Below are 24150 nucleotides of genomic sequence, written 5' to 3'. Positions count from 1 at the left end.
GTTTCTGTTTGGAAACAATTGCTCCTTGTTCCTTTCCTGTTTGGCAAAACTGAACAAAAAATATCACGTTTGATAGGAAAATTAGTTGTCTTTCAGTTGGTGAGGCTTTCAGAGCAGTCAGACTTTTAGTTTGGACCGTTGCGGCCTCAGTTTGTGAGGAGCGCAAGATTTTTCCCCATCCGGCTCCATTATAACTGAGAGCAAAAAGATGCAGAGCGCACACCATTTCATACCTGTGAAAACGTACATATATCATGATATTTTCCCCACTTATGTAACATCATCTTGTTTGGGAGGACCTGCTGATGCTTCACGTGTGCTCGGTTTGTTGATAGGAGGCACGGTTTAGCCACAGTCGACGCTTGTTTGAGGTGCTGGAAAAAGGCCACTTTTTTCCTTATTCCCCCATTAAAACGGATGAGAGCAGGAGCAAGGCAGGATTTCAGACTTCCAAATTTGAAGGCTAATAAAATCCACACCATGAGATTTTTGACAAAGATTTGAACAACTTTTGTAGACAAACTTCTCCTCTATCGTGTCGTGTGACTCTTATGTCTGTACGACAAACGGTCTCGGAGGAGATAATTTTTTCGTGAGGAGTGATTTTGAGCAAAATTTTACTTTGAAAGGGAAATCGCGGACTTCCTGTTGGATTTAGGTCAGGGGTGTCATTGCGTGAATTTTAGATCTCAATGAGACGAACGCGTGAGTGTTGGTTTGATCTCTCTACGACATTCCTACGTATTCCTATTCCTAGTCTGCTCGCCTACTCAAACTCGCATACTGCCAGTGTAAACGCACTGCATACTCAATAAGTTAATATAAGTAGTAAGTAAGTATGCGGTTTCGAACACAGCCTCAGTGCCTTCATTCAGTGACTGTCCAAAGCAGATGGGAAATGCTAACAACTCCATGTTGGTGGAAGAGAGATGCTAGTGGTGCTAATAAACCCATGTTAACGGATGAGAGATGCTAACAGCTACATGCTAGTACATGGCATGCTAAAATTTCCATGGAAATGAATGGAAGATGCTAACAGCTACATGCTAATAGATGAGATGCTAACATCTTAATTTTAAAGCCAGTGAAATATTTTATAAAATGGAACATTTAACCTCATCTGCTCTCTAGCGCCACCTAGATAATCTAAAATGGTCACCACGGCCCCCAGGAATGTCATAGAAAGATAAAACCACCACTCACACGTTCGTCTCATCGAGGTCTAAAAGGTTACTGGAGTGTCAAAATAACAGATTCAAACCCCTTCAAAATAAAAGTGAAATTTTTGTGAAAAATGACATTTCAAACAAAACACATTGACAATTTGGGGTTAATCAGTGTCAATGACAGCATATACTACCTTTCCAAAATAAAAGCCCAAAATTCCTTCAAAATAAAAAGCCCTTTTACATCATAAAATTAGGTAAAATCAAGAAAATGGACGTTTACAGAGTAGCAAAACTCCCGCTGACCTGGATTTCGGCCAGCAAGGTACAAGGACGTCTCAGTCGTGGGCCGGCAGGGAGGCTCGGTCCCGACCAATGCCGCTTGCGGCTTTAGTTATTTTCTTATTAGAAGAAAATGTGTGTAACAACACTCTTGCATGAAAAAAAAAATACCATCACATAACGTGAAACCGGTATGAATTAAAAAAAAAACCGTGATATGAAATTTTTGCCATACCGCCCAGCCCTACTCTCATACCTCACCAAGTACCAGAAAGGCCCTGGCAAATTGTCGCCTCAGATATTTTCACATGGAAAGGAGAAGAATACATGATCGTTGTGTACTATTACAGCCGCTACTTCGAGCTGGATAGGGTTCATTCCACCACTTCAGGCTCAGTCATGAAGAAGATGAAGGCTGTGTTTGCTCGACATGGTGTTCCCAAAAAGATTATCTCTGACAATGGCCCACAGTACAGCTCACAGGACTTTAAAGTGTTTGCAGCTTCATAGGACTCTGAGCATGTTACATCAAGCCCTCATTATCCACAGAGTAATGGGATTGCTGAGAGAACTTTCAGAACTGCCAAGTCGATACTGGGCAAAGCTTTCGCTCAGAAAACTGATCCATGGTTGTCCATCTTGGAGCACCGCAACACACCCGTCGACGGATTCAAGTCGCCTGCACAACTTCTCATGAGCGGACGCCTACACTCTGTACTCCCAGTCACAAGCCAACACTTAAAACCCCGTCTTACAGGCTGGATAGCAGTCCAAGTGACAAGGAAAAAGAAACAAGCCATTGTTTGGCGCAGAAACTGCTTTGATCTGTCTCAGTGTCTGGCTGGCGCCAAGAGGAGTTACCAATAACGAAGCCCGTAGGTGGGTTAAGCATCACACGAAGTAGAAAGTTATTGAAGGAACAGACAAGTTTGTCAAAATGGGAGATTTTCAGTCTTCATGCTTGGACATTGTTTGCGGTGTCCACCAGGGGTCAGTATTGGGACCAAACCTCTTTATTACCAGTCTACATTACCAGTTTTTCTCAATCACTTTGGTTCATTCCTCACATCACGTTTTACTTTTGCACTATAGTTAATGCATTTCTCAAAACAATGATTACAAAAGGCAAAACCTATAACCTGCAAAATATGTCACTTGTTCAAATGGACAGTTCATTCCTCAAAAGCAAGTTTTCATGTCAATGAACGTGTCTTTGTCATTAAAATGAAAAGTCCTGGCACCATTGTTTCTGAAGTAGATAGTCAAAAGGCTTTGTCATGTTTGCATAATGACAGTCCACTCTGTGTTTTCCAAATTAAAACAGTCAGATCTACGTGGCTTTACTTAAAAATGCTCAAGCAGCACTTTATACTATTTACACAGCCGTTTGAAAACTACCGTAAAGTTTAACATTATTGTATTTAGTGAGTTGTAGTGACTGAAACAGATTCAATCTTCTGAAAGATGTTGTCATCCTCTATTACAGCACTTTGTATCTCTCAGTCTTCTGGCATTGTTTGAAATTACCACTGCACACATGGTGCTCTTATTGTGAAGGGAAAATGGCTCCTCTTCCACCTCGGCAAGGTTGTCTTACAATCTTCTGTGGTTCAGAGTAAAATGACAATAAACATAGCAAACCACTGTACACTACAATACACTAAATCTGAGCTTCAGTAAAGCTGTTAGTCTAAATGTTAAATGTAAAAAGTGACAAATTATTGTCCCACTGGAAGCTTCATGTTTGACACAAAGACACAAAGAAAGTTCAGTGCAGATTGTTTGGTGCTGAATTCCTGTCATTATACACACCTGTTCTCCAACCAAATGTTGGAATCATTGAATTTTCAGTGGTTCTTCCAACATTTTAGCTGCATCCTTCAATCAGCCTCTCAGCCACTGTGAGGCCTGGATTCACACCATGATCCACAAGCGGAGCCCTAATTTAATCGAGAGTCCTCCGATGTGCTCGGCCTCTTCTTCCTCTTCCCCTGTGTTGTCCTCTTCCGCTTCCCCCCAGCATCCTCACCCCTTTTCCACCAGGCTGACCTTCCATTTCTGTCACAGTGTTATAGAAACGATTCACACTCTGCTTGTAAAGTAGGACTTGATGGGATTCAGTTGCAACTAATGAGATCAGATCAGAAAATGCTTCACACACTCCTCATCAGTGAAAGCTGAAGTTACCTGAGTACTTCAATACTTCAATTTAGGAGACATTTTCAGGAAAAACTGATAAAAATGTCTAAAAGATACTTGACAGGTGTTGACAGTTGCTCAGTGGTTTCAGTGGTTAGGTTTGCACTGGTACAGAGTTCCAGGACTTCTAAAAATGTCAGCTGAGCGTCCTGGCACTTCTCCAAGCTCCAACAACGTAGCTCTACCCTTACCAGAGCGTCTCTTTGAATCCTTCAGATAACTGCTCCGCTGCTTATCAGAGCGCATCAGCCTTCACAGGGCCCAGCGCACTTTTAATATTTCATCCTGCACAGGCTTCATTACCCATACTGCCCTGGGCTTTACCAGAGAAGTGTGCATGTGTCCTTCAAGCTGCCTGCAGTCAACATGCCAGTCCAGCCAAAGTGTGCGTGGTACCGACGCTCTTAATTTCAGAAAATACAAGGAAAACTCTGCCATGCTCTCCTGGCTCCAAGCTTCAACAAGAAGAGGAGGACGATTCAGCATCACAGCAGAGTTCATCTGGACTGACGGGACATAAGCAAATGTTCATGTTATCAAACAGCACAGAGCTGGAGGACAGCAGCTGATGACCGTCCACAAGCATTTGAGACTTGTTACAAGGAATGAGAAACTGCTGCTGTGATGAGAACAAATGACTGAATGAGGAGGTTGAACTGACTGTTGAGCAAAACGAAAAAGTCATGTGAGAAATGCACCAAAGCCACTGAGAAAAACTGTCATGAAGGAGGTAAAATCCAGTAAATACTACAGTTTATCCTGTTTTCTGATGACACAAGTATTTTCTGTCCAGGGGGGAATTTAGAATCTGAAGGCTGTTGAATCCAAAATATCCCCAAGTCTTTCAGTCCTCAGCAAAGCAGAATCCTTCCTGAACAGCAAAGCTCTCCACATTCTATATTGATCACTGACACTGTCGTACTGGAATGATTGCCTGGAAGCTCCAAATCCTCACTGCAGAAAAGAGCCATCAGGATGATCCATGAAGCAGCTTTCAGGACCACACTGATGTCTTCCTTCTAGTGTGTGGAGCAGTAGAACTCCAAGATGGAGGAGAATTCCAGCAGAGAGAGAAGCAGCAGAGAGCAGCAGAGTCCTACCTGAGCTCCACAGCAGCAGCAGCAGCAGCTTCAGCTCCATGTTCCAGGTCGACCACGTCTCTCTGAGAGTCTGATCAGCATCAACTGTCCCCAACATTTATCAGCCATGAGGTGGAGCTGGAGGTGGAGCTTCCACATACACCCACGTCCTGTCTGCATGTTTTTCACCAGACGCTAAAGAATCTTGTTGTCTCAGACTCACATGGGAAACATTTTCTGTCTGGATTCAAATGAAGCAGTTTTCATCCTGGAGTCCAGTCTAACATCATCTCTCATATTGGAGGATTTACACATCTGAGGACTGGACTTTACATGTTTTTATTCACTTTTACATCCGCTTTTTGGCTTCCATCACTTTCTGGAGGCTTTCCATCTATTTGTTGTCATTTGCATCAGGTTGTTGGAGTTTTATATGTTTGTTGGAGTTTTAACTCTGGATATTTGTCCAGGTTGAGAAACTTTTGTGATCATGTTGAGCAACAGAAGTCATTTCCTGAGAAACGGACTTGTATAATTAGATTGGATAGGAGGCTGCTGTCATATGTCAGGATGTGGTTGTGTTTCCATCACAGAACTAGAGAGATTAAAGCAGGCTGATTTGCCTCAATATAAACCTCTGCCTGATACGATCAACTAAAAGAACATTTCTGTTCAACATAGAGGCTCCTGGCAAAATGAAACACTATAAACTATTGGATGTGTTTCTTGCAATCGTTTAACACCAAAAAACGTTTGGTGCCAACATGAACACAAGGTTATCCATGAACAATGTTTTCATTTCTGTTAGTCAGGATGTCATCATTCAGTGAGCACTGTCAAGGCTCTCAGGAGTCTGGATCGCTTGCCTGATTTATGACAATCACGGGGCTCTCAAGTTTTGAATACAACAAAGCGTGACACCCCCCGTGCGTGTCCCCCTCCGGAGAGAGTTGTCAACGAGGGGGGCTTGCGATCAGTTCATCAGGTTGGTCTCTGCGGCGTCCGCAGTAGCAGACTCAATGCTTATTAAAGACCAATGCTTATTTTCATTGGTTTTTGCGCTATTTCAGCCCGCCCCTTTCCTGTTTTTTTTTTGTTTTTTTTGGTGTCCTGTTCAGCAGCTGGGGCGTGCAATATTTTATGATTGAAGCCTTAGACCATCGTGAGACAGGTTCGTTTTACCCTACTGATGATGTGTTGAAGCAATAGTAATTGAGAGTTACGAATGTAACTACCGTTCTATGAATCCCAGATGACCGCCAGAGGCGGTGCTTAAAGCACTGGAATGCTCCCTTCGCGCATGCGCAGTTCGAGTATGTATACCAACAGATGTCACTCGTGACTACCCAGGTAACCCGGAATCGACTCCTACAGAATCTTCTCCTGCCTCAACACTGCCTCAGCGTTGTAGAGCAGGTGAACGGGACCGCAACACGTCACAGCCTTTGGAGGGCATCAGCAGCTCCGACCTACATGGTCACAAGGTCACATGGTCATTATTGTTGTTATTGTTGTTATTGTTATTGTTGTTCCTATTGTTGTTATCATTATTGTTATTGTTGTGATTGTTGTTGTTATATTGAGGTTTATTTATTTATTTATTCATTTATTTTTTTATTTTTATTTTTTTTGCTGCAGCTGTCACTGATGGTCATGATTGCTTGAGTTTGTTGCCTCCACCGCCACTGTTGATATCCTTGCATTTGCTATTCATTTGTTTTTGCTTTGTATAATTTACTTGTTGATTTACTTTTTGTATTGTTATTATTTATTTATTATTTTTTTTATTTTTGTTTGTTGGTTTCCTTGCTGGCAGAGTTCTGTTGCTGTTATTATTGTTTTGATTATGTGGCTGTTGTTTTCCTTACAATTGTTTGTATATGTATGTATTGTGCACATGTGTGAATGTATGTATGTATGCGGGTATGAATGTGTGTGTATATCTTTATGTATATTTATATGTGAAAAAAAGGGGTGGACCGTATATTTTTCAGGTTATGCACACACACACACACACGCGCACACACACACACACACACACACACACACACACACACACACACACACACACACACACATCATACACACCAAACAGCTTACTCATTAGTTGTTTAGTTTCTTTTTTTTTTTTTTTTTGTTTTTTTTGTCTTTTTGTTTTTTGTTTTGTTTTGTTTTGCTTCCACTCTGTTTTCTGTTGTGTGGCTTGTCGTGTTGCATGTCTCTGTCTGTCTGTATTGTTTGTTCGTGTTTGCAATAAAAAAAAAAAAAAAAAAAAAAAAAAAGAATGTGAACTTTCCATCAATGGAAAGCAACATTCTGGACCAGGTCTACACAAACATTCCTGATGCCGACAAAGCGACCCCCCTGCCACATCTGGGACTGTCAGACCATCTCTCTCTCTCCCAGATTCCTGCTTATAAACCTAAGATCTGCAGTCAGAAACTGTCAACGAAAACAGTTCGTGTATGAACTGAAGAAGCCACCTCAGCCCTGCAGGACTGTTTTGAGACCACAGACTGGGGGATATTTGCAGAAGGGGCAGACCTGGAGAGTCACACATCTGCTGTGCTCTCCTACATCAACTTCTGCTCCGAGAGTGTCACATCAACAAGTGTCCCCAAACCAAAAACTGTGGTTTAACAGCGGGGCGCATGCTCTGCTGAGAGTGTGGGGGGCTGCCTTTAAGTCAGGATACCAGCGGGCTTATAAAGAGGCACGGCGATCCCTGCAGAAAGGCATCAAAATGGCCAAGCGCAAATGCAAACAGCGCATTGAGAAGCACTTTGACAATAACACCCAGAACATGTGGCAAGGGGTCATGAGACTCACTGGCTATAAAGATGGTCAGAAAACATCAGTCTGCACAGACAGCACTCTACCAGACACTCTGAACCAGTTCTTTGCCTGTTTTGACCAACACATTGGACAGGCCCCCCCCTTGGCCGCTCTGCCTGAGAGGAACGACACCCCCATTCAGCTGCAGCAGCATCAGGTCAGAGACACCCTGAGCAGAGTCAATGTGAGGAAATCACCTGGTCCAGACGGCGTCTTGGGAAGAGTGCTAAAGTCCTGTGCTAAATGGTTGGCAGAGGTTTTCACCACCATCTTTAACCTCTCGCTGCTTCGCCTTTATTTGAAACTGGCATCTGGCATGGCTGCCGGACAGGACCGGGACGGAAATGCTCAGAGAGCAAGAGAGAGACAAAAAGAGAGAGATAAAGACAGGGGGAACGGGGTAGGAGGTGGGGTAGCATAAGATATGTGTATATATATATATATATATATATATATATATATATATATATATATATATATATATATATATATATATATATATATTTATACAGGTTTTGGCGCTAACCTGTATAAATCAGCTGACAAGATACGTCACAACAACATCACGTGACTCTCTGAAGAAGACAGCTGACAGCTGCCGAAACCGTCAGGTAAATAACAAAAAATACCTCCCTGGTCTTTGGAAAAGAACCTTTGTTTTTGGATTATAAATTGGAAAGACCAATGAACCTTTTTGGACTCTGAAATATCTTCATGACTATTACGTCCTTTGATATTTGAACAGATGACAAGAAGTGGCTTTAGTTTAGTTGTTTAATGGGAACCCAAAATCACACGTTACAGCGGGGGGGAAAAACAACAACTTCCTCGTCTGGCTCAATCTCCTCCCAGCCCCTTCCTGGAATAATCCAACTCCTAAACAGGCCTAGAGCCCCCCCTAGAGGACTGACCCTGAAATGACAGGTCTAACTAAATACATAACACTCCTTTCCCCTAGTTAGTGTTCATAATCATCCCAGCCTTTGGGATGAACTCTGAGCCGCTGGGGTCGTTGGCGAACCGGCACTAAAGAGGATCTGGTACCTGGTGCATGTCTCTCAGGAGTAAGTGCAGGTTCGATCATTCCTCCTCCCCCCAGCTGGGACCCCACCACTTCCTGGAGCCCCGAGTTCTCTTGTGCTCGCTCACCAGCTGACACGGGCCGAGGAGCATCGTCATCGATAGTCTCTACGGCGGCACGCCCTCTCAGCTGATCCACATGACGCCGATGTGCCTGGCCGTCTGGGGTTCTGACACTGTATGACACTGGCCCGGTGGCCCGCTCCACCACAGCAGGCATCCATCTAGCCCCTGTATAACACCGGGCAAACACAGCTTCCTCAGGTTCAAAGTGTCTCGGGACCCCTGGTTCCCTCTGGGCCTGTTCCTCCTGTCGTGTGCGGACTTCGTTCTGGGAGTCCGGGTGTAGACGATCAAGTGCAGTCTTCAGCCGACGGCCCATCAGCATTTCGGCGGGGCTCTTCCCAGTCGTAGAATTTGGTGTGATGTGTTGAGCCAGCAGGAACCGGGCTAAACGAGTCTGCCAGTCTCCCACAGCTATCCTCCGCAGGGCATCCTTTGTAGTCTGCACCATCCTCTCAGCCTGTCCATTTGAGGAGGGATGGTACGGGGCCGTTGTCACATGTCTGATTCCATTCTTCTCCGTGAACATCTTGAACTCTGCCGACGTGAAGGCGGTGCCATTGTCCGACACCAGGACATCCGGAATGCCATGAGTAGCAAACAGCGCACGGAGGGTGTCAATGACGGCGCTCGATGACATAGACGGCATGAGGGACACTTCTAGCCATTTAGAATGGGCATCCACCACTATCAGGAAAACCCTTCCCTGGAAAGGTCCCGCAAAGTCAATGTGGAGTCTGGACCACTTCCTGTTTGTCCACTCCCACTGGTGCAACGGAGCTTTGGGTGGATTATGGCGAGTAAGCTGACAGGTCTCACATGCTTTGACAACCTTCTCCACTTCATTATCCATGCCCGGCCACCAGACATAGCTCCTTGCCAGGGCTTTCATGTGGACGATTCCCGGATGAGCATCATGCAGCATTTTCAGGACTTCAGCCCTCGCAGCCAGGGGCACCACCACCCTGCTTCCCCAGAGCACACAGTTCTTGTGTGTTGACAGCTCGTCTCGCCGTTGGATGAAAGGCGTGAAACACTCACTTTGCTTTTCCGCTGGCCAGCCGTGGAGTAACCAGTGCAGGACACGAGATAACACTGGATCCTTCTGTGTCAGGCTGCCGATCCGCTGTGCATGGAGTGGGGCCTCAGGAACAACTTCCAGTAACAGCACCTCTTGCGGGGGCGGAGCCTCAGCCCCTCCATGGGTCAGCGGCAGACGGCTCAGGGCATCTGCATTAGCCAGCTTCTTCCCTGGCCTGTAGCGAAGCTCGTAGTGGTACGCACCTAACATCAGACTCCAGCGCAGCATACGAGGAGATATCATTTGTGGTACCGGTCTTGAGTGATGCATTAACCCTAGCAAGGGCTTGTGGTCTGTGTAGATGACAAACTCCCTCCCCATCACGTACTGGTTGAACTTCTTCACAGCAAAAACAATAGCTAGCGCCTCCTTGTCAATCTGTGCATAGTTCCGTTCAGTGGGGGTGAGTGTTCTTGAAGCGAAACAGAGGGGTGCTTCACGACCATCTGGTTCCACATGACACAGCAGAGCCCCAACTCCATACGGTGAGGCGTCACAAACCAACACCAGGGGCTTCTTCTCATCGTAGTGGGTCAGCACCCCATCGGCCTGAAGCAGTTCCTTTGCTTGCCTGTAGGCTTCATCGTGGACTGGGGTCCAGTCCCAGGCTGCGTCGTGGTCCAACAACCGGTGCAGAGGTTCCAAGACTGTAGTTTTGTTCTGTAAGAAACAGCTGTAAAAGTTCAGCAGTCCAAGGAATGCTTGCAGCTCTGTCTTTGTCTTGGGTGTGGGTGCATTCCTGATGGCCTCTACCTTCTCCGTAGTGGGGTGCACTCCATCCTTGTCCACCCGGAATCCCAAGAACTCCACCTCTGTTGCTGCGAACACACATTTCTCCTTCTGCAGCCGGAGTCCTGCCTCAGCCACTCGGCTCAGCACAGCCTGCAGCCTGTCTGCGTGTTCCTCTGGAGATCTCCCTGTGATGAGGATATCATCTAGATACGGCTGCACTCCCGGAATTCCAGCCAGCAGGGTGTCCATGAACCTCTGGAAAATAGCAACAGCCGTTGACACTCCAAACTGCAACCTTGTAGGCCTGAAAAGTCCCCTGTGAGTGTTCATGGTCAGTAGCTCTGCTGCGTTTTTATCCAGAACAAGCTGCTGGTAAGCCTACTTAAGGTCCAGTTTTGTGAACAGTATCCCCCCCGCCAGTGAGGAGAACAGTTCCGAGACAGTGGGTAGTGGGTATACATCAGGAAGTACAGCTGTGTTCACTGTGCATCTGTAATCTCCGCAGATCCGCAGACTCCCGTCTTTCTTTGCGATGGGCACAATGGGCGTGGCCCACTTGGAATGCTTCACAGGCTCCAAGACACCTTGCTCGACCAGCTTGTTTAAAGCCTCATCCACTTTCGGACGCAGCGCAAAAGGAACTGGGCGTGCCTTAAAAAACTTAGGCACTACCTTTGGGTCCACGGCCAAGGAGACAGGCGGCCCCTGACAGGCCCCTAGCTCCCCAAATACCTCTGAATAGTGCTCCAACATGGACTGTAATGACTGGTGCTGGATGGCGTGCACCCCTGTCATACCGATGTCCAGTGGTTCAAACCAGTCTCTTCCCAGCAGACTTGTCCCTTCTCCCCTCACCACAAACAGGGGGAGTATGCCTTTAAACGCCTGATACTCAACATTCACATAGATCTTTCCCAGCATCTGTAGTTTGGTCTGGGACCACATCTTAAGCACCCCACTGGCCTGTGTAATGGTTGGTGGGTCCGCTGGCCATAGGCTGTTGTACGTCTCTTCACTGATCAGCGTGCATGCTGAGCCAGAATCCACTTCCATATCAAGCGGCGCTTTGTTCAGGAACACCCTAGCTGTGTAAGCCACCCTCTTTTGTGCCAGCTGGTCTGCTGTGGCATGTTCTGTTGTGGTATGATGCATGACATACTCATCTTGGTTCTCCAATGTTAAAGCATGCGTCTGTGACGTGTCCTCAGGCTTGGCAGCCGCCGTAGTCTGAGCTTTTTTCATACAGACCCGCGAAATGTGCCCCTTCTTTTTGCAGAAATGACAGACTGCCATGCTAAATTTACATTCAGAGGGACTATGGTAAGCTCCACAGCGAAAACACTTCCTTTTTCCGTCTGTAGCTTCCATTTCCTTTTTAGCGTCAGGTGTGTGTGTTGTCTTGTGAATCCCCTCTGACTGAGAAACCGATGGCCCCATACGCAGCATACCAGCATTCAGCGTCGCCATCTCAGCTGCAATAGCCTTCTCCTCCGCTAATTTGAAAGTCAGCGCGGGCTCTGATAACAACTGTCTCTGTAGGGCCGGGTCCTGCACACCACACACTATCCTGTCACGAAGCATGTTCTCCAGCTGGTCTCCGAAATTGCAATGCACAGACCACTTCCTCAGTTCCGCTATGAATGCCGAAATGGACTGACCCGGCTGTTGCTTACAGTTGTGAAAATGAAAACGTTGCACAACCTCTGCGGGCTTTGGATTGAAATGACGTTGTAGCTTATCTATCAGCACATCATAATCCACCTCACTAGGTTTCCTTGGAGCCACCAGGGAACGCAGCATGGAGTACGTGGCTGCTCCACAAACACTCAACAGCACTGACCTTTTCTTCTCGGCAGCTGTAATCTCATTTGCTTGAAAAAAACATTCCAGCCGCTCTGCATACTCCTCCCATGAGGCGTCTTTATCCCCCGAGAATTCCTCAATCCGTCCGAACGTAGCCATGTTAGTAGTCCACGTTAGCCACGCTGTGCTTCCAGGGTTCACTTCTCTTGCGAGCTGGCTGCCTCCTCAGCCAGCAACGTTAGCTCAAGTCCTTCTTCACGTGAGTTCGTGTATGTCTCCAAACGTAACGTTATCCAGAGCATACGTCCGCCTCGTCGCCAGTATTACGTCCTTTGATATTTGAACAGATGACAAGAAGTGGCTTTAGTTTAGTTGTTTAATGGGAACCCAAAATCACACGTTACAGTGGGGGGGAAAAACAACAACTTCCTCGTCTGGCTCAATCTCCTCCCAGCCCCTTCCTGGAATAATCCAACTCCTAAACAGGCCTAGAGCCCCCCCTAGCGGACTGACCCTGAACTGACAGGTCTAACTAAATACATAACAATGACATGTGACGTGAGACCCACAGGTCTGTAGTCATTGAGTTCGCTGGAATGTCCTTTCTTAGGTACTGGAACAATGCAGGAGGTCTTCCACAGTCTGGGCACCAACATCAACCTCAAGGAGAGGTTGAAAAGGTACTGAAATACTCCCGCAAGTTACCCAGCACACAGCCTGAGAACCCTGGCGTTGATATTGTCTGGCCCACTGGCATTGCTAGGGTGGAGTCTGGAGAACTCCTTCCTCACCTGGCCGGGAGTAATCTCTGGACAGGGTGAGGAGGATGAATGCAGGGGAGCGTCCATTATCCTGAGGCTGTTGGGAAGAAGAGAGCTGAGAGGACAGGGACAACTGTCCTTTGGAGCTGCTGGTGAGCTGGGAGGAGTGGGGCTGGAGGTAGTCAAGGTCTGGATGGGGGTTGGGACAGAGTCTCCAGCAGAAGTGAGAATAGGTGCAGAGATGGTGGGTGGAGGCCCAGGTACACTGACCAAGCTCACCAGGGTGGGGGAGATGTCGAACCTATTGAAAAATGGGTTCAAAAAAGGCTTACAGCAGCCTGTCATCAGTTTCATCCCATTCCACACTTCTTTTGTATTGTTCTCACCCATCTTGGCCTCAATCCTGTCCCTGTAGTTATTCTTTGGCCTCTCTCAGCTTCCTCTTTAGCTCCCACTGGGCAGCCCTGAGCTCCTCTCCGTCCTTAGCCATGAAGGCCCTCTTTTTTCTGTTAACAAGGGCTTTGATCTCTTTGTTAATCCAAGGTTTATTGTTTGGGAAGCAGTGAGCTTTTTTCGATGGGACAATGGTGTCCTCACAGAAGTGTATGTAGTGCTATGAGAGAGACCCTCTATGTTGTCACCGTGGTCCACCTGAAACAATTCCCAGTCTGTCACATTAAGGCACTCCTGGAGGGCCAACTCTGTGTCTTTACACCAAACCTTGATAGTCCTTGAGCTGGCTGCCTGCTGTTTTTCCAGTGGCCTGTAGGTGTTGTCAAGGTGTATCAGGTTGTGATCTGATTCTCCAAGAGGTGGGAGAGGAGAAGAGCTGTATGCCTCCTTCACGTTGGCATAGAGCAAGTCCAGGATTTTATTTCCTCTCGTTACACAGTCCACATACTGCTTAAAGTTCGTCAGGACAGGAGCGAGAGAGACATGATTGAAATCCCCACTAATCAGTATGAGGGTGCTGGGATGCTGGGTTTGTAGTCCTGGCATCACAGAATGTATGGCGTCACTCGCGCTGGCCGCTGCAGCCGACGGTGGAATGTAGACAGCAACAACAATGGCATGTGAGAACTACCGTAGAATATAGTAAGGTCTTAATCCTACCGCCACCAGTTCAATATCAGGGGTGCAGACACAGTCCTTCACAGTAACATGTCCGCAATGACACCATTTAGAGTTGACATACACAGCAAGCCCCCCTCCTCTCTTCTTACCGCTCTGTCTCCCCCCTGGTACGCTCGTACCAGTGTGAAGACGGCAAGCTCCAGCAGACTGTCCGGTATCTTACTGTGGAGCCACGTCTCCGTGAAGCAAAGCAAGCTGCTCTCCCTGTATAAACGCTGACTGTTTATCAAAGCTTAGTTCGTCTGTCTTGTTGGCGAGTGACCTCACATTTCCCATAATGATCGATGGCAGAAAAGGTTTGAATTTCCTGGCCCTCTCGATCCTCTCTCTGACTTTAGCACTGGCTTTCTTCCCACGGCGGCAGCCTCTCCGCATCTCCTCTGGAATGTGTGTAGAGGGGACGCCAGCTCCATGTCTGAAGTCCAGCAGCTCCTCCCGTGTGAATGAGATCATCGCGAGCAAGAATCCGTACATTCAAGAAGAAAAACAAACAATAATGTCAAGCTCCACCAGTAATATACCACAGCTAAAACGTGGTACAACAAACAGATGAAAGTAACAAAAAGATGGTAAAAAGAGCCAAATACAGAGTAGAGACTTGGAGCTACAGCAACAGGCTGCCGACCTCTCAGCGCCCTTGCAGCCACCAGGTGCAGACAATCACCTGATGACAGTGATAGTGATAGTGTTCATGCATATATGACCTCTGACCCGTAGGAAGCTCAGAAGCAGGCCAGAGAGGCCCTCAGGGCTCAGATAACTGACAGCCATCCCAGAGCCCAGATCCGATCCCCACCCCCAGGCAGACGCCCACGCTCCGGTCCAGAAGAGGGCAGAGGAACGCCCCGGCCGGGAGCCCCAGCGGCCCCGGGGCCCAGCCCCAGGGAGCCAGGGCTGGCAGGAGCCGGCCCACCCCCGGGCCCGGGATGCCTGAGCCGACCCCCCCCCCCCATTCAGGCGGAGGGTCATGACCACACCTAGAAGAGCTGGCCCACACGGGCGACCACCCGCCACCAGTACCCCCCCAGCACTCCAGCCACATACCCCGAGATCCAGGGCATCACCCCCGCTTCCGCAGCTCACCCCCCCGGCCCCACCCAGCACACCCCCCTCCTTCCTCCCTCCCCTGACCTGCCCCCCCAACACTCACACACACACACACACACACACACACACACACACACGCACACACACCTGGGCACATGCGCATGCTGCGACCGGCGGGGGTGGGGGGGGGTGGGGGGTTTCTCGGCCTCCTGTGTGCTGTGTGTAAGTGACTTTCTTGAAGAACTGTATGTTTGTATGTGGCCGATTGTTATGGACCAGACGCTCCACAAATTTTCCAACGGATCTGCTGTGATGGACCTGCTTGTCATTGCCATATTGCTGACTTTGTGGACTTTCAGCAGCCTCATAATGGGACATGACGGCGCCGCACCGGGTCCGAGGACACAATACACTGAGGAACTTCTGCTGCAGTGGTCAACAGAGACCCGAATCGCTGGCATATAACATGGGACTCTCATCTGACAGAGCTACCAGATGAGATTCGACGAGACGTTAGTGGGAACTTTGACGGCGAGCTATCTGTTGTGTTTGGAATGCGCCTGGAATGCGTGGGTGTGGAAACGATCACTCCAGTCAATGCGGAAGTGAATGAACCCCGCCCGCCAGGCATGACCTAGGCTGAAAGAACAAGCGCCCCTTGCCATCGGCCGATACCCCTCCGTTTGGAGTGTGCCTCTCGAGAATCTCCTTTTGGAGGGGTGACTGGCCCTCTTTCTTGGCCCTACCCCTCCGTCATAATGACAATTGGGACACTCCTACCCCTCCACGTGAACGCGCAAAACGAGGGGTAGGGCCAAGGGGAAGGGCTAAGGGGTGAAGTGGGATTCAGCCTAAGTCCCTGAGGTGTAGTCTGTGAACCTCGAGCTTCGTGGACTTCCAAAAGCGCTCAATTTTTTGACACAATCTTTTCAGGCTCAGGATGTTGCCATTCAAACAGGGAGACAGCTGCTTTCTCTCGAGACATTACTGCATTTTAGTGGAGCCACTCGGCCTATAACAGAGCCATCGAGTGAGTTAAAACAGCACATAAAGTCATCAGCATCAGAGCAGTGGATCAGATCATGGGTGTCAAATAGGGAATGGAATCTTTTAGCTGTGGTATCAGTGATGATCCTCCTTTCTGCCTTTGTTAGAGGCAGGCTGAGGTTCAGGTGGAATAATCAGTTCAAAAAACATACAACTGTGATCACTCAGATGGACATCCTCTACACACACATTTCCAACATGGCAGCCAAGTGAGAACACCAGGTCCAGAGTGTGACCTTTGTTGTGGGCGGGGCCTGACACGTGCTGCTGGAAATTAGAGGATTCAGTCAGAGATAAGAGCTCAGCTGCTGAGTTACATGAGCCAGCGTCAACGTGCAGATTGAAATCTTCAAGGATCAAAACTTTATCCAGTTTTATGATGGACGAAAGGAAGTCATTTAAGAAGACACCAGCAGGACCAGGAGGGCAGTAGACCAGGAAACAGTGGAATGTGTTAGAGGAGCCAACTTTGATCATTTGGGACTCAAATGAAGTGAAGTGGTCAGTATTCATCGTTCTGCAGGTGTACCTGTCCTGGTACACAGCAGCAAGACCACCTCCACGGCGACGGGGGCGGGGCCAACCGAGGACTGAGCATCCAGCAGGACACAGCTCCTTCAGATGGATGAACTCCCCGTCTCTCTGCCAGGTCTCAGTGAAGAAAAGGAAGTCCAAGTTTTCACTGGTAAACAGTTTATTCAGAGAGAAGGATTTGTTTGCGATAGAGCGAGCATTCAGGAGACAAATACGACTACCTGATGATGACGTCACTGCACTTGTGTCAGCTGTGTCCAATTGGATTGGCCGAAGCCACCTCCCGCGATCACATGGTGTCCGGCTCAGCCAGTGGCCATAAGCCGGCTGTTTTTCCATCGATGTAAACACGGAAGTCCAGGATAGTCCCGATGACCTGGTGGCGAAGTCCGGTGGGCAATGCTGCAGCCTCGGGACGTCCAGAAGCGTGAAGAGGGTCGAATGTCGCACTCCACCGGTGGATGAAGATAGCAGGCATCTGAGCAAGAGGGAGCTACGGGCTGGATGAATCGCGGACACCGTGGTTGCCATTACAGACAGGATACCGTGGCGGAATAGGGGCCATTGCAAAAGCTGGACCGTCTCAGAGCCTTCAGTTTTACCAGGGTTCCAGCTCTTTTTGCGCATCTCCTTGGGCGTTTCCTCCGTGGGATGACGGCGGGTGCACGCAGGAGGTGAACTGGCACAGACAGCAGGTGAGGAGGGAGAGTCCATGTTTGATCGTCCAGATCAAGCTTCTTATGCACTTCTTGGGATGATTTAATTCTGAGTAGAGTTTGCTGATCATATATCAGCAATGCAGAGGAGTCTTGGCAGAGTAAGCATAATAGAGCAATAGCGAGGAGCAGGACAGGCAGATGGCAAGCCGCACAGGCTGGCACCATCTTGTGCATGTGTGTATGCATGCTTCCTGTCGAGAACATCATCAGGAAACACTCCGTTAACTTCCATTGTGATGCAGATGATACACAGATCTACCTATCCCTGAAACCAGATGATATCGATCAACTTGTCAAATTAGAAGCTTGTCTTAATGACATAAAAACCTGGATGAGTCATAATTTTCTCCTCCTAAATTCAGATAAAACAGATGTTATTACATTTGGGCCTAAACATCTGAGATAAAAAAAAAAAAAAAAAAAAAAAACTCTAAACTCCCAGTAACACTGTGAGGAACCTGGGAGTGACCTATGACCAGGACATTCTCTCTCTCTCTCCCTCTCTCTGCATTTCAGGAACTGTTATGTAACTGTTCTCTAAGGTGGTGTTGAGAAAAGTGTTGAGAGTGGTGGATTGATTGTGCAAATCTATGAACCCGTGTCCACTTCGATGAAAATAAAATGATCTCTCTGATTGCCCCCCCCCCCCCCCTCCCCCGCCTCTCTCTCTGGGATTGACGGTCCATTCCACTATGGGAGACTTAAAAGTCAGAACACCAAAACCCTGGAAGAAGAGGTTCTCTTAGGTGAACTCGAGCCGTGATTGAGGGATCGCATACAGAACATCAATCGGCTGATCCATTGATCTAATGAGACGGCCTGGACTCAGAGGGTGCAATCTTTCAGCTATCAGGCTCCTGTCATGTGGAACCAGCTCCCAGTTTCTGTTAGGGAGGCTGACACAGTCTCTGCTTTCAAGGCTAGACTTAAAACCTTTCTATTTAGTAAAGCTTCCAGTTAAGGCTGCTCCAGGCCTCCCTGGACCAGCAGTGGCACTGCTGGAGGTTGAGACTCAAAATTGCATCCTAAAACTCATAAGAACAACACAGACCAATCTTATCAAACAATAGGAACAAAACAAATAAAAAGCCTCCTCTCTCTCTTCTCTCTTGTCTAGGAGGAGTTGGAGCTTACAGGCCAGTCCCGGCTGGGGGAGCGATCCAAACCCGTTCAGTCTGCCTCTCCTTGTTTCTGACTTGCTCACATTCTCTCTCACTCTCCTTTTCACTAAAAACACATCCAAACCACCTCAATATTAGCCTTGATACTAACTCCAAGCTTAACATTATCCTCTATCCTAAATGAAATCTCAGACTCCTGCCATGTGGAACCAGCTTCAGTCAGGGAGGCTGTCTTCTCTTCTTTCTCATTCTACATGTTTCACTGCTACGTGTCATTAACCATTGTCTCTCTTCTAGTCCATGAACTCTCTCCCTCCTGTAGAGTCTCTCTCTCTCTCTCTCTCTCTGAGGATATCCCCAAGGATCTCCATCTGAGGATTCCCATATTTGTGTCAGAGAATCAATCTGTTTGTGTTATTCTTTCTCTCTTTCTGTCCCCTCACCCCAGTCGAAATAGTAGAAAGCCGCCACCTCTGAGCCTTCCGCAGGTTTCTTCCTTTTAGAAGGGAGTTTTTCCTTTTCACAGTCATTATGCTTGTTCATGTGGATCTGTTGGGTCTGCTCTGTAAAGGCAGCCTTGAAATAACTATGTTGTATTTGGCGCTATAGAAATAAAGCTGAATTGAATTCAATTGGTGGAGAGAACAAATGGAACAATTAAATCCAAACTGAAAAATTGAATGGCAGAAACAGGACATGGGCAGTGTTTAGATTTAGTGAAACTACACATGAGAATAACTCCAAGCCCTGAAACAGGTCAAACACCTTTTGAAGTAATCCACAGAACCTTCAGGCTACCAGATTGACACCCCACAGGATGAAGAGACGAACTTCGCTGATTAAATGAGGAAAATGCTAACTGACAAAGTGGTAAAGCAAGATAACCAAGTGCCAGACTCTCCTATCTCTCAGCAGGACGGTGACCCGCCCATTCAGGCTGGCGACTGGATCCTGATAAGGGGGATTAAGAAGAACTCGTGGTCCAGCCCTGGGTGGGAAAGGCCTGACCAAGTGCTACTAACAACCCCGACTAATGTGAAGATTGTTGAAAGATCCCCAAGGATCCATCTGTCCCACTGCAAAAAGCAGAGATTCTTGGAAGACAAGCCCACAGACTGAGGGGGAAGTGTGACTGCAAGGGGGGGGGGGTGTTAATGTTATAGATTTTACCCCTCTCAAGGTCAGTGAAGCAGGGAGATCCCTTCAGTCATTAGGGGTGTGTGCCTCTGAGGAGACACACGCACGCAACCCCCCTGCCACACACACACACACACACACACACACACACACACACACACACACACACACACACACACACACACTCCAAGAACAGGACAGGCACATTGTTAGCTCCAACAGAAGGGTGACGTGCTGTAACCTCTCCCCTCTAGAAGATGGGTCATGATGAAACGAACAGGGCCATGGAGATGCCTCATGTTCAAAACTGTGTCTCAAACACCCCTGTGTGGCCTTATTCACTCACCAGAAGCAAGACACTGCCTCGTGGGACGAGCCACCCAGCCAGGAGATGGAGTACTGCAGTCCTCAGGAGATTTCATGAAACTGCTAAACTTATCTAAAACCGGTTCCTCTATTGTCAAAATTAAATGTAACAGACTGATAAATATTTTCCTGTAGTCACCACAAAATAACACATATTTCACGCTTGCAGTGCACACATCCCAATTGAAGACGAGACATTTTGCCCAGTGTTACAAAGGCAATTGAAGGGTACAAGCAGGCACACTCCCACATTATCAGTGTAATCTTACATACTCATATGCAGCTGACCAGAATTAAACCCGTTATCTCCTCTGTGCAGGAAACAGAACCTGCAAAAATACCACATCCAACATCAGTGCTGCCAAAAAACTGAAGGACCTGTTTCTTGTAATTGCCTCCAGAGTGTGTGTGTGTGTGCGTGTGTGTGTGTGTGTGTGTGTGTGTGTGTGTGTGTGTGTGTGTGTGTGTGTGTGTGTGTGTGTCTGTGTGTTGATCCAGATGTAGTGTGGACAGAGAGTGGACTGAGCTCTGCAGCATGTTGATGAGAGCTCTTCTCCTCCTGGAGGCTTCAGCTGTTTGGACTTTACATTTCTAAACTCTTCCAGTCTGATGTAGAAGTGACTGATAGCTGAAGAAGGTTCAAACTTTGTCCTCTAATCTCACTTCTTTCTCTCTTTATTCAGGTTGATGAGATGCAGGTTGTCAAAGATCAGCTGTTCTTCTCTGGCCTCAGCTCTGAAGTCCAACCCCTCCCACCTGAAGGAACTCCACCTGGATGACAACCCGCTGCAGGCTCCAGATGTGCAGCAGCTGGTTGCTCTCCAGCAGAGTCCAGACTGCAGCCTGCAGACTCTGAGGTCAGTAGATGGTTGGAGTGAGTCCATGCTGCTTTCAGCAGGTTTGGACTAAACACAGTCAGTGTGAGAACAAAGATCCAGTGTTTGACTCTCAGTGAGGCTGTGAGAGGAGAACGCTGAGCAGCTTCAGGATTGGACAGCAGAGGACACACAGTCAGCCAATCAGAGGAGCCACAGGCTTGTTGTGTTGGTCTGACAGTGGTGGTCCTTCATGAGCTCTGAGCTGCTGACTGCTGCTCTGAACAGGACTGAAGTCCTCACTGCTTCACACACTCTGACCTCCACCTCTCATCTCTCTGCAGCTGCTGAGAGCAGAGAGGAGGCTGAGAGTCCTGAAGATCTACTGAGAGCAGAGCTTCTTCAGAGGAAGCAGCAGAAGAGCTGCTGAGTGTCAGTGGTGCAGTGTGAAGAGCTGTGAGAGTCCAGCATGGAACCATGGAGCATCAGTAGATCTTCAGCGTTCAGCCCTGCTGCTCTCCCTCATTTCACCATCCTGAAGGAGATTTATCCAAAGAACCACTCAGAAAACGTTTTCAGATCAACAACATCTGCTGTTCCTGTGAGACTGGTGTAGAAACAGCTGTCCAGATGTACTCCTCATGCTCTCAGATACAATCTGCTTTGATTTTCAAAGTGATTCCAGACTAAATCTCTTCATTTCTGAGTCATGTGACAGAAAACAGGAGAACTTTTGGACTGACTGCAGAAGAAAAATGATGAACTGTTCAGTCATGTAATTCTCTGCTTGGTGAAGTTTTTCATTCCTCTGAATCACTTTTTAAAGTCAATCCTCAACTTTCAATGATTTCTAATTGTTTAGCAGCTCAGTAAAAATGATCAAACTACTAAGACACAGATCTGAGACACAATCTTTGAAACAGTCCAGATTCATTTGTCCTCTTTGTTCATAAAACTCTATTTTGATCAATATTTAGTGAAGCTGGTTTCTTGTTTCTTCTGTTTTCTTCTCATCTTCTCTGAAGCTTAAACTCCTGATTGAAGTCTTGATGTCAGCTGATAGTCAGAGAACTCTTTTCCTGTCTGAGAGCTTTGTTTCATTGGTTGAGAATGAAACACAGAGAATTCCCTCCTGACTGGATTGATTTGGGAACATGTTCAATGTTTGTTCTAATAAAGTCTGTTGAACTGTTTCTTGTTCCGTCCTCTTTCCACCACCACGCTGCTCACAGCCTCTGAAAACACAACTTTTAGAAACTGCTGCCACTGGTCTCCATGGAAACGGAGGAAACAGCCGCAGTCAGCAGTTCTTTGGCATCACAGCATTAAAGAGAGTTTTCCAGTTGTCATCAGGACTCCACAGGTGGAGCAGCAGTGAACCAACAGAGCAGGAAACAGAGTTTCCAGTCAGGCTAGTTTCTCTTTAGTTGATGGTTTATTTGTTGAAAAGCAGAGGATGAAAATCCGGCTCTTCCTGGACTCTCCTGGATCTTTTCTTGGTGGTCTGTCTGCTGCTCTGTTCCTACTTTCTTCCTGATCTGTTTCCTGCTCTGTTGACAGCTGTGTTGACAACAGTTCAGCAGGATTCAAATGACTGCAGCAGACCGCTGCTTCAGAGAAAGGCCTTGATTCTTTGTGGACATGAGACTTTTCTCTCTGCTGTCAGTCAGCTGACCTGCTGCTGCTCCTCCACAATCCTCTCCACGGCCTTTCTTAGCGCCCCCCTCTGGCCTCCTCCTGAAACACAACTAATACAGCAGTGTTATCATGAAGTCTGTACAGCAGCCCTTACGAAACAAAAATATATTGCAATATACTACAATTTGCATTGCAATATATTAGAAAGTACATCTCAATATATTTGAAAGATTGCCATATATTTGAAAATATGTAGAAACATGGGGGTGGCAGCCTATTGCTACATATATATGTAGCAATAGGCTGCCACCCCCATGTTGCTATGTATTTGAAAATATATGAATATATGTATATACACACACACACACACACACACACACACACACACACACACACACACACACACACACACACACACACACTGTCGTGAGACAGGTTAGTTTTACCCTACTGATGATGTGTTGTTGCAATAGTAATCCTGCTCTATATGTGTGTGTGTGTGTGTGTGTGTGTGTGTGTGTGTGTGTGTGTGTGTGTGTGTGTGTGTGTGTGTGTGTTCTCGTATTTCTATCCTTGTTGGGGCCAAATGTCCCCACAAGGATAGCAAAACGTGGAACGACGTGCCTTGTGGGACCTTTTTCCGGTCCTAAGTAGGAGAAACAGTGTTTTCTTGACCATGTTGTTGTTACTGAAAAAAGTAAAAGTGCAAAAACATTTCTTTAGGGTTAGGCTTTGTTGTGGTGTGGGTTAGGGTTAGGGTAAGGGTCAGGGTTAGGGGCTAGACATGAATGGGAGTCAATGGACGGTCCCCACAAGGATAGAAATATGAGACTGTGCATGTGTGTGTGTGTGTGTGTGTGTGTGTGTGTGTACATCTGCATTACATTATTTACAGAGCTTCATCAACAATACTCCAACTCAAATCAGATTTTGCATGACAATCATTATTTTATGTATTGATTTACATACAGTAAAATGTGGGTGACAGATATGATACATTACAATCAACAGGATCAAAAAATGAAGACGTCTTCCTCTTGGAGTATTTTTTTTTTTATTATACCATGAGCAACCAAGAGCAAAAAAAAAAAAAAAAAAAAACTACAATGACGACCCGAACCGCAATGGTTTATGGAATGGCAGAATACGCGCCAGGAGAGAGAGAGAAAAAAGAGAGGGGTCCAGCTGGAGGAGGAGCTGGAGGTAGAAGAGCCAATCAGACGTTTAATACTGAAAAAAAAGCAGATTACGTCACTTCCGTCCCACAGTGGAGGCGGCTTCCGCTTCACAGTGGAGCAGCTGTTAGCCGGCTGAGAGTAGAGGTCTGTAGCCAGACACTCTTGGAAAAAAAAGAAAGATGAAGTCTGCGCTTGTTAGCTGGACAAAGGGGAAGGATAAAGATGCATTGAGCATCGTCCCCGTGCACTGGATAGTAGACTTCCACCTTGAAAAGTTGAACTCTCAAAATGAGTATCTTGTCGAGTGCCGCATCATGGGTGGCAAGAAGCCTG

General features: G+C 47.2%; 1 long non-coding RNA gene across 1 annotated transcript; it reads left to right on the top strand.

Annotated features, from left to right (window-relative positions):
* The first annotated feature begins 312 nt into the window (after positions 1 to 312).
* On the top strand, positions 313 to 22184 carry LOC115384928 (uncharacterized). The gene is made up of 3 exons (XR_003931008.1): positions 313 to 323; positions 17232 to 17235; positions 21730 to 22184. It is a non-coding gene; the product is annotated as an uncharacterized LOC115384928 (long non-coding RNA).
* Positions 22185 to 24150: the final 1966 nt, after the last annotated feature.

The sequence above is a fragment of the Salarias fasciatus genome, unplaced genomic scaffold, assembly GCF_902148845.1.
Source record: "Salarias fasciatus unplaced genomic scaffold, fSalaFa1.1, whole genome shotgun sequence".
NCBI lineage: Eukaryota > Metazoa > Chordata > Actinopteri > Blenniiformes > Blenniidae > Salarias > Salarias fasciatus.
Note: the sequence above shows the minus strand (reverse complement) of the source record. Positions and strands in the feature narration are given on the sequence as shown.